The 7,500-nt window shown below is 44.8% G+C and overlaps 1 protein-coding gene across 2 annotated transcripts in view; it reads right to left on the bottom strand.

The window, feature by feature from the left end:
- The window catches only part of LOC142346046 (uncharacterized), a 163,054-nt gene that overhangs the window by 126,434 nt on the left and 29,120 nt on the right, over positions 1-7,500 (bottom strand). The gene's annotated exons all lie outside the window — the stretch shown is intronic.

Below are 7,500 nucleotides of genomic sequence, written 5' to 3' on the forward strand. Positions count from 1 at the left end.
TAACCACGTATTTGCAGAAAAATTGACAGAAACCTTGAAAAAATTGAACAAAGGCATAAAATGTTGACAAATTCGTCAAGATTCTTATTTTCAATCGAAGATTCGTTAATTGAGTGAAACTCAATACAGAGAAAGAATGCGAAAAAATTCACAACATCTGGCCCATAAAAAACGATGTTATCATATTCTTTCCGTATCTCGTTTTCGTACCGTACCGTCCGCTTCTTTTTCGTTCCTTAAGTTCACCTTTCACAATTTCCGTTTATTTTTCATCAACGTCGCTCTCCCAAAATTTCGTTTCCGTATCCGATCATTCCGTTTCTTTTTCTTGCGTTCACAGTTGGGTTTCTCCGCCTATTTATTTCCTCGATGTAGTATGTTGTCATATATGATGAAGTATATCGTGTTTTTGTTGCAGTATGTTGATTATGCTTATATGCTGGTTGGTTGTTTTGGTCTTGTTGCTTTCCTAGGGTGTGAATTAAGTTTGTTCTAGAGTCACGGCTACTTGGTTCCTGTACTTTTTCAACTTTATTAATTTACTAGCCCCCCTGTTGTAGTATACTGATTTTTGCTGCTGTATGTTTAGGTGTAACTGTTTGATTGTTAACTGGTTTAGGTTTTTGCCTTCTAGGGTGTGACTTGAGTTTATTCTGTTACGGCTAGATTGTTTTTTATTATTTCCAGCTTTCATAGACTGCAAAAGCGCTGCATATTACTTAACCTTTGCTGTAGTTTGTTTGATATTGTTGGTATGCTAATCGGTTGTTTAGGTTTGAATATTACTAGGGTGTGACTTAAATTTATTCTGGAGTTACGGTTAGTGAATTTCTTGCTTTTTTTATCCATTTAGTATACAACTGCTTTGCCGTAAATTATTTTGTTATTTGTATACATTAGGCCCCATAATGACTTGTGCTAGTTTATCTTGCAGTAGCATCTCTCCTCCTTCCTAGGGTGTGACTTAAGTTTGTTACCGAGTTATGGCTAGCTTGTTTGGTTGAGTTTGTTGCTGTGGTCTGCTAACATAGTACTTCCCGAGCTCCCCGCTCGCTGCTTGATCGTCTCCCGCCCGTTAATTTCCGTGTTTCAGTTTCGTTGCACGCTACTCGCTCAACGCTTCCGTTCTGACCGTCCATTTTCCCGTCGCGTCGTGAGCCCGTCCACCGACATTGCCGTTCCGTCCGTCTCGTCTCCGGTTTCCTCGTGCGTCGCTCGTTCCGCGTTTCCGTCCCGTCTGTTGCGTCGCCTGTTTCCTACTCGCGTTTCCGCCCATTCCATTCCGTTTTCCGTTTCGTTGTGCGCCGTTCATTCGTCCGTCACACCCCACCCGTTTGTTGCCCGTATCGTCGCGCTTTATCCACCCGGCCCTCTTTCACGGGTTGCCTGTCTTTCTGTTGAGTCTCGCGTTGCGTAAAAGCCCGTTAGACGCTCTCTGACTTTCGTTGCTTACTTTCGCCGAGTAATTCATTACTCGGTAACTTCTTTACTGCTCTTCGGCGGCTTGATTATCAAGTTGTTGTTATTTGGGTTTGGTATAACCCTCATTCCACGTATTTGGTTGAAAGTTACTTTACATTGATAAATTATCCATTTCAATATCATAGCTGAACAGCATGAAATATTGAAAAAGCTCTTCAATGCAAGATCTAATCTAGAATCTGAGTTACATAACATCCATAAGGACATCACAGATGTCATAGATCGTCAAGACAGGAGGGTTAAAGTTGAACGCTTGGTCTCTAAGTTGAAGAATGTTTTCAGTAAACTAGTGCTGAAGAACGAAGAACTATTTGAATTAGCCAGTAAAGCGGAGAACCCGGATTCAATTTACCCTGTCCTTGAGCAATGGTTGGATAATGTAACCAAGAACAATGATGAATTCTTGCTTGCGGCTAGAAGCTATATTGACTCAGTTGCTGACCAAGACACCGTATGTAAGAGCGTTAATCCTCAAGGGCAGTTTAAGAGAAGTTCACGCCAAACAACATCATCAATGTCTAGCCAGCGTAAACATGACTTTCTCATGGCAAAACTAAAACGCGAAGAGGCCGAGAAACAAGAACAAGCTGCCATGCGCCTCGCTAAACAAAAACACGAAATTGCCATGAGAAAAAAGGAGCTTGAAATACAAATGGAGCAGATAGCATTTCAAGAATTGGAGGAAGACCACCGCCAGCGTGTTGCAGCAGCTAAATTAGATGAGGCTGAATTAATGGATAATCATTCATTTTTTAGTCACCACTCGTTTGAACTGAATTTGCTTAAAGACAGGGTATCAGATAGAAATCAGAGACTTGTTCAGGATTGGGTAAATTCTTTTCCAGCAGGTAATTCATTGACTGCTGCAGGTGAGTTAAATTTTTCTCGTCCTGCTTCAGCAACCGCAGACCCTCTGGTTCAAGATACTGCCCCTAGTAATCCTCCAGAAAACACAAGTAATGTTGCCGATAACTTACATCATCTTGAAGTGCTTTCTCAGTACACACGGCCAGGAGTTGCAATTTATGTTGCCCAGAAGGAAGCTTTGTATCGGGAATATCTGCAGGCTCAACTGCAGCAATCACTCAGTGATCAAAGAGTCGAGCAGGCCCACAGTCCCTCAGGAAGTGGTAAGGTGAACCCAGTGAACCAAGTACCAGTCGATGTACAAAATGTCGCACTCCCACCACTTCAGCCACCTATTCAACCTCCCCGGCCACCGACACCTGTTATGGCACCAACGAACTCCATTTTTGTACCTGATTTTTCAACAAACCCACAGGTAAATCAGTTCTTGGGTCCGGAAAGCTCCAGTGTGTGAGGTCACTAACATATGTCGATGCCTCAAGTTCCGCAACTAAAGACTTCATCTCAAAGTAACACTCCATACCAAACACAAGTCCCTAATTCCAATTCCCCGCATAATGTCCCTCCACCTCTAAACCCACTCGTGAACCCGCCACCTGTAATCCCGCCTCAACAATTATTTAATCCTAAGCCTCCCGTGATTCCATCGCGCATTCCAGCGAGCACAGCAACATACTTAGCCGTCCCCAACATTCCACAACAAAACATTGTCCATTCACCTCAGGCCCGCCTGGTACCGTGTCCTACCGCGCCCAAACATCCCCTTAACCGTAACCCCGATTTAAATTTGTGGCGTTTTCCTCACAGTACTACCCCAATCGTAAACCAGGCGAAAAATAATGCAACCGTCTTCAACAACGTTTAACCGAACCTAACCTCAAGCACAGTTAACTCCGCCATCAGTCATCCCATCTTGCAATTGAATGCAAAGCAAAATCTTAATAGCAACCACGCAGCAAACTGTAGCATCCCTGTTAACCCCTTTGGTACAACTGCTAACATCGCGCCATCCTTTGTCACGCCGGTTATACATCCGACATACGGGCATACTGCTCCGATACCATTGTGCTGGGTTGGCTCACCGCATCCCACGCCTCCAGCGCCAGCATCTGAAAATGCCGGCTTGATTGAGGCAATAACTGACGCCTTATTTAGGAAGAGGAATGATCCGCTTCCCGAATGAAAGTTGTCCCAATACAATGGGGATCCCCTACAGTGGCACGAATGATATGGTCAATTTGAAAGCGCAATTGACTCTCAGTCCTTAACTGATGATGTAAAATTGACATACCTTAAGACCCTCGTAACTGGTAAAGCTAAGACAGCTATAGCTGAGTTCGCCTACTGCGGTGCAATGTACAAAGACGCACTGAGGACCTTAGAACATAAATTTGGCCAACCACAGGCGGTCGTAAGTGCCCATATAGATAAACTCAACAGCTTTCCACCATTGAAGATGCACAATAGTGATAACATCTTTAACTACTCGGGATGCATTTCAAGTCTTGTCGGGGTATTTAAATCGCCCCCATACGATTCAGATTTAAAGAGTGCTGCGCTTCTCAACACCGCCGTACAGAAGCTTCAACCCAATATGAAGGAATCGTGGTTACTTTTCACGGTCAAAAAGCATTGGGTTAAACCTACTCTTATGGATTTCAACGACTGGTTAAAAAAGAACGCCGAAGCGCACGATTTAACGAAGAATGCCGCATTTAAAGCAAGGACTGAAGATACCAACAACTCATCAACAAGGTCAAAAGTTGCTTCAAAGGCATTCGCTGCAAAAACGCAACACAAGAGTAAGCTCAAGCGGCAACCGAGATCTCCGTTAAAATCAATCTCTAGTTGCATTGTATGCAAAGTCAGCCACCGGTGGTGGGAATGCCGTGTCTTTAAGGAAAAGACCCTCACGCAGAGAGCCAAGGTCGTGGCTGAGGCAAAGCTCTGTTTCTCTTGTTTGCGTGATAAACACATGTTTAGGCAGTGCCAAAGTCCCCGTAAGTGTAGGAAGCATGGTTGCAACAGCTCCCATAACGCCTTGCATCACGGAGCTGAAAGAGTTTTTCCAGCAAAACCCTCAACAAACAACAACATCAACACTTCGAAGACAAACGCAGGTCCTAGTGGGCCATCTACCGGTCAACAGCAACCAAGCAAAACAACCACCTTTTCTTCCGTGACGGATGTCAAAGGCCTCCTTCAGGTCACGGAACTGAAACTTACTTATTCTTCTGGTACTAGTACTACGGCATTGGTTTTAAGCGATACCGCTTGCCTTAACTCTTGGGTGTCCGATAGTCTCGCAGATAGGCTCGCTTTGAAGGGTACCGGTTTGAAGGGTACCGGGTTTGAAGGGTAAAACTGATCATCAAGGGTATAAATACGGAAGAACTCATCGACACAAAAGTGGTTCAATTGACTGTGACACCTCATAAAGATCAAGACTTCGAAGCATTCAGTGTGCTTCCCAATATGAGGGAAAAATTAAACGTAGGTTCCGCAATCATTGACGTTAAGTCCATGCAAAAAACTTACCCACATCTGGCCGTCCTAGATACAGTAAAGTGTAGCTATCGGAACATTGAGATGATACTTGGACAGGATGTCTACCATGCCATCCGCCCGTTCGAGTACTTTGCAGCCGACGAAAAGTGCTCACCGTTCGCTGTTCGCTTGCCCATAGGTTGGGTTTTAAGCGGCCCACTTCCGTCAAGTTCAAGTTTGGTCTCAACGTGTTTCAAAGCCAATGTCAAACAGGATTATGAATTAGCTTGAGAGGTTAACTCTTGGTATGACATGGAATCGTACGGCGTGTACAAGCAGGTTGACCCACGATCCGCAGCGGATGCTCGCACGCAGGAAATACTTGAAACAGCAACTACTCATAACGGCCAAAGATACGATGTCGGTGTGCTATGGGCTGATGACAACATTCAGCCCCAAATAACTACTTTTCATCACTGTTACAGCTCAAGTCTCTCGAAAAGCGGCTCTCAAGAGATACATCATTGAAAGAGAATTATGCTAATACCATCCTTGACGACTTGGGAAAAGGTTACTTTATTACAGTCCCTGATGCTCACAAGGTCGAGCAGCGGTCGGATAAAGAGTGGTACCTACATCATCCCGTAATCAACCCGAACAAACCTGGGAAAGTGCGTATGGTATTAAATGGTGCAGCAAAATTCCACGGTACTTCTTTGGATAAATCTTTGCTCACTGGCCCCGACCTGCCCCAAAACCTAATCCACGTATTACTTAGGTTCCTTCAACATCAATTCGCTGTGTCCGCAGATATCGAGGGCATGTTCCTCCAAGTGGGTGTCCCTGACTGTGACCAGCCATCATTGCGTTTTTTGTGGCGGGAGGACCCCACAACAAATTTTGTAGTGTGTCAATATACGCGTCATATATATGGGGCTAAAGACTCGCCCACATTCGCTAACTATGCATTGCAACGCACGGCACAAGATAATGTCAGTCAGTACCCGGAAGCAGCCATAGCCGTCCTAGAAAGCTTTTACATGGGCGATTACTTGGATTCGGTGTAGTCACCTGAGAGGGCTCTCAAAAGATCGAAGGAGTTGGTGCATCTTCTCCATCTAGGTGGGTTCAAGCTTACTAAGTTTGTAAGCAATGTACCAAATCTGGCTGATCGAATTGATGGGTCACCTCAGTCCACCGAACCAAAAGTAATTGCCTCATCTAAGGAGGAATCTTCGCACGTGCTTGGGTTGAAATGGGATAACAACAATGACACTCTAGTTGTGAGTCGGGGTACCTCCAGCACAGTAACTAAATCTGTAACACAACGCTTGGTTTTGAGCCTAGTGTCTAAGGTATTTGATCCCATCGGCCAAGTGGCACCATTTACTGTTGGTGCCCCGTTGTTACTAAAGGACATCTGGCGTGTCAGCGGGCAGCAATTGGATGAAGAATTGCCAAAAGACACTGTTGAAAGGTTCCTCGAAAGGAATGTAGATCTACCTAAACTTGCCAAAATCACTATACCGAGAAGCTACTTTTCCGGAAATTTTGAACACCTAGAACTGCACATGTTCGGCGATAGTTCACAAGAAGTTTTCAAAGCCGTTGCATATCTCCGAGCCCGAGTAACAACTTCGAGTGGGCCCCAAACGGAGCTTGCGTTTGTCCTGGGTAAAACTCGCGTAGCACCTATGAAGGTCTTGACTGTTCCAAAGCTGGAACTACAGGCAGCGCTACTGGCCGCTCGATTGAAACAAGACATCTGTCGAGCACTTACTGTGCATATTAGCAAAGTTTTTATGTGGACCGATAGCACTACTGTCTTGCAGTGGCTAAACTCCACAAGCAAGCAGCCAATGTTTGTTGCAAACCGTGTATGCGAGATTTTAGAACACACCAGCGTTGACCAATAAAACCACATTGCCTCAAGCGATAATCCGGCAGATGCCGGCACTCGTGGTATGTCCGCTGGGGTTTTGCAATCAAGTAGCTGGGTGAGAGGTCCAGATTTCTTAAGAACCAAGGAAATCCCGTTCGAACCAAGCACTGAAGTAGCTAATAACATCAAACTCGGTTTAGTAACTAAGAAAACTGATGAAACAAATACATCATTGGCCGCATCCGTAACCAAGTCAACTAAAGAACCGCCCCCGCAACTAATTGCCTTCGATAAGTACAGTTCTTATGAGAAGTTGCTACGGATAACAGCGTACGCACTCCGCTTGTTACTTTCTCATAAATGTTACCGTAATGCCGATGGTAGCATTATAGACGAAGCCGAGCGTCATCTCCAGTATCTTATCCAAGGGGAGTCATTTAATGCGGAGAGAAAATATCTCCTCGAAAACAAACCCGTCAAACGAAGTAGCCGTATTGCCCCGTTTTCTCCCTTTACTGGGCCAAATCGGCTAATCTGATCGGCAGGCCGCATCAAGCGTTTGGTCGAAGTTGACTTTGATGTGAAACATCCTATCATTCTTGACGCACGCCATGCATTTGTAAAGTTGTTCCTCAGGCACACCCACGTTAAACATCACCATCAAGGTATTGACTACCTGAGGGCAAAAATACAGGAACGTTATACCATCCTTAAGTTACGATCCTCACTGCGTTCAATTAAATCCAACTGCGTCACGTGCAGAATGTTCCGCGCTGCCACTA

The sequence above is a fragment of the Convolutriloba macropyga genome, chromosome 9 (genome assembly GCF_964194025.1).
Source record: "Convolutriloba macropyga chromosome 9, txConMacr16.3, whole genome shotgun sequence".
NCBI lineage: Eukaryota > Metazoa > Xenacoelomorpha > Acoela > Convolutidae > Convolutriloba > Convolutriloba macropyga.